Source organism: Nematolebias whitei, chromosome 17 (genome assembly GCF_014905685.2).
Source record: "Nematolebias whitei isolate Nwh7 chromosome 17, NemWhi1, whole genome shotgun sequence".
Lineage (NCBI taxonomy): Eukaryota > Metazoa > Chordata > Actinopteri > Cyprinodontiformes > Rivulidae > Nematolebias > Nematolebias whitei.
In genome coordinates this window covers 145,883-155,880 of record NC_056514.1, presented here as the reverse complement: position 1 = coordinate 155,880, position 9,998 = coordinate 145,883, and positions in this window count along the sequence as shown.

The following is a 9,998-nucleotide window of genomic DNA, read 5'->3' as shown; positions in this document are numbered from 1 at the left end:
ACAAGAAAGCGCGCAAGTAGGAAATAAACAAGGGGTCGCTGGACTCATCGCTGGGAGCAAGAAAAGAAAAGGTAAAGAACCTCTAAGAAAAACAATAAAAAGCCCAAGCCACATCTGGAGAAAAATAGGGCACGTAAAACAAGTCAGGCCTATTGAAACATGTCGTGTTAAAACCAGTGCAATAGCAGCCTTACCAACATGGAAATATAAAGTAAATGCCTTTAATACTCAGAGTAGCCATACAACTGAAGAAGAAGTGCAGAATATGTTGTTTCAAGCACCCGGAACTGAGATATATAAACCGGCCCTGCTTGTAAGAGGCCAAGTGGTGGAATTAGACAGACCAAAGAAGGACTTTTCAAACTTCCTGGCAAAAACAAAAAATTATTATAATTCACATCTGCAAACATTTAGAGAAGCAGATATCACTAGAGCTAGCCACAGAGTCCCTGGCCTAACCCTGTTAAGTGATAACCTAAAATTCCCATATAACCCTAGTCCGATGGGAACACCATGGATCTTTAATAAAGTCCAGATGGAAATAAAGAATAAGTTAGTTACACTCAAGTGGGGCCCAAACTATGAAGAACCTCACCAAACAGAATACTGTGAGATCTCGCTGGGGGGACTGATAATCTGGGCTACGAGCCCAACGCTGAGAACAAAAATCAACAAGAGGATAGCGGAACCAGAACGAGTGGTGATTGAAAATACCCAGTTACCCCTAAAAATGTTGTATGATTGAGTCCAAACTCCACTTGACAGGTGGGGTTCACATCCCGCACGAGCAGCAAACAGAATAAAAGTATCTTACAGAGGACACCCGCTGATCAGCCTGACAACAGCGCTGACAGAAATGGGAGAAACCTATGACCAACATAAGGCCGCAAGAGAGGAGCTGGTGGAGCGAGTAATGGGAGAAGCAATGGAGAGATATGGTGATTGGGATGAAATGATTAGCTATCTTGGCGATCAGCTTGAGCCAACGGAGGGACCCCTAGGAGAACCCTCTGAATGGTCGGTCAGACAATGGAAGTGGGTGTGGCGAGGATTAAGACCAGACCTACACCACCCCTCACCGCTCAGTGTAGAACTTTATAAAGAGCGAGTAACAAATAGAGATCCCAGAGGATCTGGATCCGAACAGCCCACGTGTCCGGTCTACCAGAAAACAAGATACCCTAAGCGAGCATGTCTGATTGTACCCTCACCAGGGGCCCCGCACGTGAGGAAGATATTATAGACTCAAAACCCCTTAGTGCTGGAGTGACCAACGTACTAATCCAGTGCAGACAAACTGGCTCGACAATACCAGCTTTAAAGACTGCAAATGACATAATTTGGCTCGACGAACCAGCAGTTGACTTCTTCAGATGGGAAGACCCTACGAGAAATTATTTCTACTCCAATCACCAGTACAAGAGGCAACCTCACCTAGACGATCCCCAAATAGAACAACATTCAAGGCAAGTGTACCTCCCTAGATACGACACCCAGCTCCAATCTTGCCCACCAACATCCCCATGGATATTTAACGTGGTCTACCTGACCCTATGGGGAAAGGAAATAAAGCTCCGATGGGGACCCAATTACCACGAGCCATACCAGAGCCGATTTTTCGAGGTCTCGATAGGGGGTATGATAATTTGGAGTACAAGCCCAAGGATGGTGAAAGCTATCAGAAAACGAACGGATGACCCAAAACGGTACGTGTTTGAGAATCAAAATTTGCCTATAAGAATTATAAGATATCGGGAATATACACCGGTTCACGATTACAGTCCTTGGACAAGAAAGGCTTACACAGTACACGTCTTATACCGATGTAATCCCCTGATAACACAAATAGAGACATTGCAAGAACATGGTCCAACTGTACTTCAATATTTAGAGGCCCTTTGTAAGGCTCAACGAAAAATAACTGCAGGACCTAACCCTGAACAAAGTTGGGACCTCTACGGACCCCAACCTGAACCCGAAAAATGGCTGGTGACTCAATGGAAATATGTGTGGAAAGGACTACAGCCAGGGCTGCCACACCCTTCTCCTATATACCAAGAACTACTTAAAGGACGAGTATCGACAGCCCGCAGACACTCAAAGTCAAGACATCGAGGACGAAGGAGCAAGGACCCCTCTCGAAATGATTCACATGAGAAACAGAAACTCCAACAATGATGAGCCAAGTAGCAATGAAAGCGATGATGAAGCGACCCCAAACCGACCTATGGACCGTCAAAGGATTACGATTTTGGATAAAGCAACTTGCCTGCGAACCCTGCTGCGGGGACTCGTAGTGTTAATAGGCTTAGCAATGTTGTTGGTTATCTTATACCAAGCCGGAGTCAGACCCTGGAGCCTGACACATGTGGCAGTTGCCCATGGGAAATCAAAATATGCAGACATGAACTGTTGGGATATCGCTACACAGAATATTTCCTTGCCATGGAACCCGGCAAAGAACACCCAGAACCAAATAGCAGCTTGGAATAAAGTAAAGAAAGAGGGTCATCAGGCCTGGATGAACAGACTGAAAGTCACGGCAGGATGGAGCGCGGCATTAATGGCCGGAAACCTAACAGTAGCAGACCATTCCACCGAACCAGAATCTGACGGACCCAATTGGGTCGTCACAAATCTAATAATACTACCAGAGAAAAGAGTCATCGGAATAGCAATTTTGAAAGATCAGATCAAACGATCAACAAGATGTAATTGGATACAGCCCCAGGACGGACCCCCCGAGTGGCACTGCGATTGGATATGTCGACCGTTGATTGGATTAAAGCATCAAGGCTACTGGGACCGTGAAGTAATTCTTCCAGCCCCACCTAAAAACGACAGCTGCCAGGCGATTCTCCCTCGTCGGGAGTTCTGGGGCGACATCCACTTAGATTGTGACCGGATCCCCCCTCTCATTCGAAGGAATTACACAGGTAAAAACCTGAATTCGACCAATAATAAGGTAATCCACACAATACGATATGAAAGAACGCTCAAAAAAAATGCTACAGACTGGGGATCTAACAGGCGCCCTACACCGCCTCCCCATGCCACGGTTAAGGTCAAAACGAAGCAGGTATATCAGTACCAAACAACAGAGATAAATGGGATAAAAATGATTGCCAGACCTGACCTGAAAGAGCAATGTATGAAGACTAAAATGAGTAAGCTACCATATTGTTGTTGGAACCTATATTCTGAATGCCACACTCAAAATTATCTACCCATAACTCTAGTACAGAATCAGCGTTATTACTACTGGAGTTGGGCAGCCATATTCCACCCACATAATGCCTGGCATGAGAACTGGTTGAATGCGACATTACCATGGGTCTGGATTGCGTCGGGGCTGCCTCACTTCGAAGGTGACTTCGCGGAAGGGTATGCCAGGACTCATGAGGGCCTCATGGGACCATATTATACAGACATGTATATACAGAAACTACCAAAACCAGATGAGCTTCTCAATGTACCTAAGGGCGATTTTGACAAAATAGACAAATGTGTAGCCGAGCGAATTTTTCTTAGTCTTAACAACTCGGTGTGGGAAAGTAGTGGAGCATCGCCTAGATGTAGATTATGGGAGACAGAGGTCGCCGTTATGTCCACATGGCAATATGACTGCACAGAATTACGTAGACAACAAACGGTTAAAATCTTGCTCCAAGCATGGCATGAATATCATCAACGAGATGACTCCAGAACATGGTGGGGGTTTCAGGAAGAAGAAATTAGAGAATGGGTAGCCCCATGTTTGCAACTTTCAAATAACTACTGGATTAAGTATCAATATTTGGCCACGGTCTATTCTAAAGAGCAAGACATATGGGCCAGTGCCCTGTATAGACCAGATAGGTATGTTAGTCCCAGACCATGGCACATGACTTGTGATAAGGCAAAAACACAATGCGTCATTACATTAGCTCGAAGGCCTTGTGGTACGATACCAGGATGGGAAAGCTACTGTAAGAGTTATTATGGGTCTGAATACACCTTGCACGCAGCGAAAGTAGTGTGGAAAAAACATAGCGGCAAGTGGAGAAGATGGATACCTGAGGGTACCTGCGTAGATAAGATATTAGGATATCAGCTTCACGCCAGGAAACAAGTTCAAGGAGTAATAGTTCCCTTTGTCTCAGATTCAATGATAGCTTTAGTAGAAGGCCACACAGTGAGACGCAGCCTGTGCTTAGGCGATGAGATAGAAGGCTATGAGTGGGTAGGCCCGAATAAAATCTACTCGAATCTCACATGCCAGTATCCAGAGGAAAACTGGAAGAAATGTGGCACACAGGAAGATGAACACACTTGCGCATGGTATGAAACCGTTAGTTACACCGTTGGCCGAAAGGTCACAGAGGTGGTGAAAGGCGTAGGTGAAGTAATCAAAGAGGGAGGAGAAACGGTAGAAGGATGGATAGTTAGTATCTTCCTCAAAATATGGCCTTATTTGTTAGGCGTAGTCGGGATGATAGCTGTTGCCTTATTAGGTAAAGTATTCTTACAAGAGTGCCTCAGAGCTGGATGCCGCCCATGGAGGAGGAGCTATAGGCCACCCCCGCCAGAGTAGGGTGCGGCTCAGCCTTAAATTAGATAAACAGGGAAGCGGCTTCACTCTTACCCCGGGAGCAGTAAAGAGCAAGGATCAGGACAGAAGCAATTCAAAAATCTCTATGGACAATCAAGACGACTGCGTGTCTTATACTCCAACCACCGATGTGAGTATTATAGATTGGGAGACAGATACTACGTTAACCCCCAATCTTACCATTTTGTCAGAATGTCCAGCCTATTTTAATGGGAGCAATATAGAATACTTTTTAACAATGGTTGCATGGATGTGCTACTGCCACACAGGGGACTGGAGTAAGGAAAGGTTGATAAGATTTCCAGTAGCGGTTCAGACGTACGCTAGAGTGATAGTATCCCTTGTGATACTCAGACGACCTGAGATATCGCCTCATTTCTTTGTTACCTATCTGTTAGGAAGAATCAAACTCACCTACCTGCAGAAGATTATAATTTCAGCATGGCTAATAGAAGATTCCATAGTGATTAGCCTTGAGTGTGCGGCAGCGCTTACTCCGGTACCAATACCAGTCACAAGCTGTGGAGGTACCACCGGGAGAATTGTAGCAACCATAGTCGAAGGGACAGTGGCCGTAACGGTGTTGGCAAATATGCTGTACCAGATAGTATCCTTGCAACCACAAAACAGACGTAAATGGACCAAAAAGTTGGCCATCTTAATTGGATGGAGTCTGGTCTGGGGAATTTGTGCAATAGCCTATTGGGCCAGCCTCTGCACCACAATGCCTATAGTGGTGTGGATGATGACCTATGCCGCTATCTTTAAGCCGAGACCTGATCCAGCTCCCCCTGCACCGGAAGGGAGCGAAGGCCGCAGAATCTCGGGAGGATGATGAGACAAGCCAATCTAACGAGATAATAACAGAAGTAATCAAATAACCAACAACAGCTTTACCCCTCCCCGCTTTTGCTAACTTTTATTAAACTTTGAAATATTGATTTAGTGTTTAAATGTTTATTCTTCTCTCTTTATGATTGATTTTATTTTGTATCCTGTAAACTCGAGGTATCATCGGTCTGGTAAATGCTCAATGGATAGCTGACGGCCTGTATAGGCCCAGCAATACGAAGTTGAGTGTTTCAGAGACACGATGAGGACCGAGAGTGGAAGCAGACCTTGATTTCATTGTTATTATTTTGTCATGTTATATTACATGTACTCTCTTTATAGAAAGCATAAGGAGCAGAATGCAGATGCTGTTCTACATCCTGACCACAGCGACAGTCTGCAGCAACTGGGCGTTCGCTTTCACAGCTCCGGACAAACTCGTAGTAACGACAAATACCGGAGAGATCATCCTCTGCCACTGTGAGGAGAAAGTGTACGACCACGAGCAGATCCAGAGGATTAGAGTAACCCCTTGTGGTGACGTATGCAAAATCCAAAAAATAGAAACTACAGGGCAGGAAAAATACATTAGCGTTACATATAGAGAATACGGCATCTCCAAAACCTCAGGGTTAATATTACCTGGGTACTGTGATTGGAAAACCGTGATAACAACCCAACAACTAAACCAACTGGAAGAGTGGGAAAAATTCATTACCCACACTTATTGTGGGATCACCAGACGACAGGGCAGAACCACCCTTTATCGGTTTAAGAAAACCTCACTCTAAGAAATAATTAAGGGCAAAGGTTAAACCAAATAAGCCACAACAGTCAAAATGCAGGTTCAACGCCCCACAAATTCAACAGCAATAGGACCTCAAATGGTCTGCTGCTATTGCCTTTTGGGGTTGGAAGATACCCGATTTCTATGGGCCGTGGGTCCAACCTGGTGGTGCCAGGGCTGCCACTCTAAAGTTATAATCGCGACTGGAGTACATGGTATTTTGGTCTCTGATGAGCCCGCCAGTCTTCCCCGGGTGTCCGCAGAAGAGTGCTGGGAGGTAGAGAGCACCTGCAAGGTCATCTGGACCTCGGCCGAGGGCTCCGAACCCTTTATACCTAGAACAGCCATCCCTAGAGGAGCCACATATTACCCAGTAATTGTAAAACTCTGGGAAAACACAAATAAAACTACCAGGCATGTAGCCTACCATCTGGCCACGGGGTTGCCCTTGGTTCACGGCCCCTCCTTTAGGGTCACACAGGAGCCCCGAGAGCTCACGTCCTCATCTATCATGGTCATTTTAACGGCAGGGTTAACGACTAGCCCTCCGGTAGTCTCCGTGCCCATGGTGGCTAGGGAAGAAGGTAGACGAGACAGTATTAGTGTCCCTATAACCCAAACCGAGATAGCCAGTCAGCCCCAGGAACCAACTAATGGCCCACCTGACCTTTTACCAACTACATCCCATAATGAAACCGAGCCCATGGAGGTGGAGATATCCCCTGGAAGGTCGACTGCACTTCCATTAGATCATAACGATCTAAGTCTCCTGGAAAACTACCTGGATGACTTTGACAGGTATTTAAGTAGCGAGGCGAGCCGATCCGGTCCTCTGAGTACCGATGGCACGGCCCTCACTGACCCAACCAGCCCATCAGATTCTGAGCCTCCGATCTTAACACCGGAAGGCTTGACCCATTCAGAAACTGCTGAATCTGAAGGGTTACAGGTTGCCCCTATGCGGCTGAAACAGCTTCGTCAGATGCCCATTTTAGTTGCCACAACCCCACAAATTAGGAGGCAGGTCATAATAGAAAACATTACTCCTGTAGGTTCACCCCTTGTTGAGATCCCGCCGACCCTTCAGTCTTCTAGATCGGCTGACCTAACGGAGATCGACCCAGCAAGTCAATCCGCTGTCCCGGCCCAGGAGGTCAGGGTACCCAGGAAGCGAGCGGCGCCGGATGAAGATCAGGCGGAGCAATCCACTTCGAACGCAGAACTGGACAACATGACGGTGGTTGACTCCTGGGAGGGAGAACAGGAGAGCTAGGTTACAGTGAACCTGGTGCAAAAGAGGAGAAAGATCCGACTTCAAGAAGGGGGTGTCAATAAACCAGGTGTCTGTAGTGATGATGCATAACAGACGACCAGCTTTAATAAAAGGTGAAGCCTGATCGAAGTTCTCCTCAGCAGCTGAGTACAGAAGGACTGAACTCCTGCTTTACATCCAGCTAAAATGATGATGTGTAACCAAAAGTGTTTTACTGTTTTGATAATATGTAACCAAAGCTGTTTTACTGTTCTACTAATAATCAACAAATAATCAATTAATGGAAGTATTAATCTTTAAGAAATTGTATAATCTTTTGTATAATTATGTGATTTACTTTTATTTGTGAAATGGTACAGTTAAAGAGGCCTCATGTAACATAGAACATGTCTGAACAGGCCCACCTAGGACAAGTCTGGGCTTGCCCCGAGCAATAGAGGAGAACAAGAAGTCATAGAGTTCAAACACAGCTCATCTCATGATGACGCATCTTTGAGCAAAACAAGTTCTGGAAAGTACCAGATAACTGGTCTGAACCGGTTGAGGTGCAAAACAGCAGAGAAGTTACTGGAAAAGAAATGATGTAATTTTCCAAAACCCCTCCTTAAGAGGAGGAGGGAAAAATAAGTCTTTAAATACAGACTGAACAGAATGAACTTGGTCAATGCAGAGTCGAAGCTGGACTGAAGAGCCGAGCAGAGGGGATTACAGGCAAAAGGCAGCTCGTCGGATCAGAGGGAGCCCATAAAGGAGTTGGATTTTATCAGTTTTGGGACGATGTTGGAAGTTAACTCTTTTCTTCACCAACATGGGATTGGATTTAAGCTTTCTTCCGTCAATACTTAAACTGGATGAGCTTCCAACTTCTATTAATTGCTTGACCTGGGCCCGTCCAAAAACTCTGATTCTCTAATTTGGAATAGTTATACTTGCCTTCGAGGTTGGCCTGTATCTCTCTCCTAGAGAACCGGAAATTTGCCCTTACCCCCACAGTGACTCACTAAGGGTCACCCCAAAATCATGGTAAGCGGACGACCTCATTCTTACTCTGCTCTAATTAAATTGTTTCAACAAATTGGAAGAACAGCATACAGAATAAATTTGGGAGTACTGAATTGGTTACTGGTGAGATTTGCTCGAAGGTGTTTCTAGTTCATGAGGGAGCTGAGGGAGAACATCTTTTGGCTTGAGTTGTGAAAGGTCTATGTGAAGGCAGTATCTGTAAACCCTCAAGGGCTCTTGAGGTTTAGAGTTCCACAGATAGTAGTCACCGCCTTGTTTAGGGAAGAAAGTGTATCCTATGTACTCATGAAAATTTAATCATTATAAAATTGTGCCTGTTGCTGTACCCCTGCACAAATTATTGATTAAAAGCAAAGCAAAACGTACAAATCTGGACTATTATTTCATTCTTATCAACTAAATACATGGTAATGCTTGGTTCACTTAAAAACCATCAATAAAGGAGGTTTTGACAGGTTTATTAGCTACAGAGTGACAAACACCCTTGTGCCCATTTCCAGGGCCCTAAAAATTACCAGAACAGTTAACAATTGCAACGCTAAAGTGAGAGGTGAGCGGCCACAACGCGAGTTTCTCTGGACCAGAAGATCCATTCCCTGCTGCTTGGAGGTTCGAGGTTACAGAGTGAGATTAGGGTGTGACTCACGGATTTAAGGTTGTTAATATTCTGGATGAATCACCTCGCCGCAGCCTTAATGAGGCTACTTTAGACAGCTACAGGTAATACCACGGCGCTGAAGTAAGCTTCCGGACCCCTTGGAGGAGAGGCTGCAAGCAAAGGTGCTTATCGCTACTTCCAGTGGTTACCTTTGCCTATCGGAAAGCAGACAGGGGACTCCACGCTGCACGCAGACCCTGAGGTGGATCCTCACCTCTCCTTTTCTGAGGGGGTTCCGGCAAACGCTCCTCACCTCTCCTATTCCGAGGGGGTCCCGGCAGACGCTCCTCATCTCTCCTATTCCGAGGGGGGTCCCGGCAGACGCTCCTCATCTCTCCTATTCCGAGGGGGTCCCGGCAGACGCTCCTCAGCTCTCCTATTCCCAGGGGGTCCCGGCAGACGCTCCTCAGCTCTCCTGCTCCGTTCCTGCCACCGCAGCAGAGGGCTCCGTTCCTGTTTCTTTTCCTCCCGCAGAAGTTTCCATTCCTGCCGCAGAAGACTCCGTTCCTGCCGCAGAGGGTTCCGTTCCAGTATCCGTTCCTGCCGCAGAAGACTCCGTTCCTGCCGCAGAAGACTCCATTCCTGCCACAGAGGGTTCCGATCCAGTTTCCGTTCCTGCCGTAGAAGACTCCGTTCCTGCCGCAGAAGTTCCTGCTCCTACAGAGCTCCAGGCCTCTCCGCCGTCTGCTGCAGAGCCACAGGCCTCTCCGTCGTCTGCTGCAGAGCCACAGGCCTCTCTGTCGTCTGCTGCAGAGCCACAGGCCTCTCCGTCGTCTGCTGTAGAGCCACAGGCCTCCACGACAGCAGCAGCAACTCCCCAGGCCTCCACGACAGC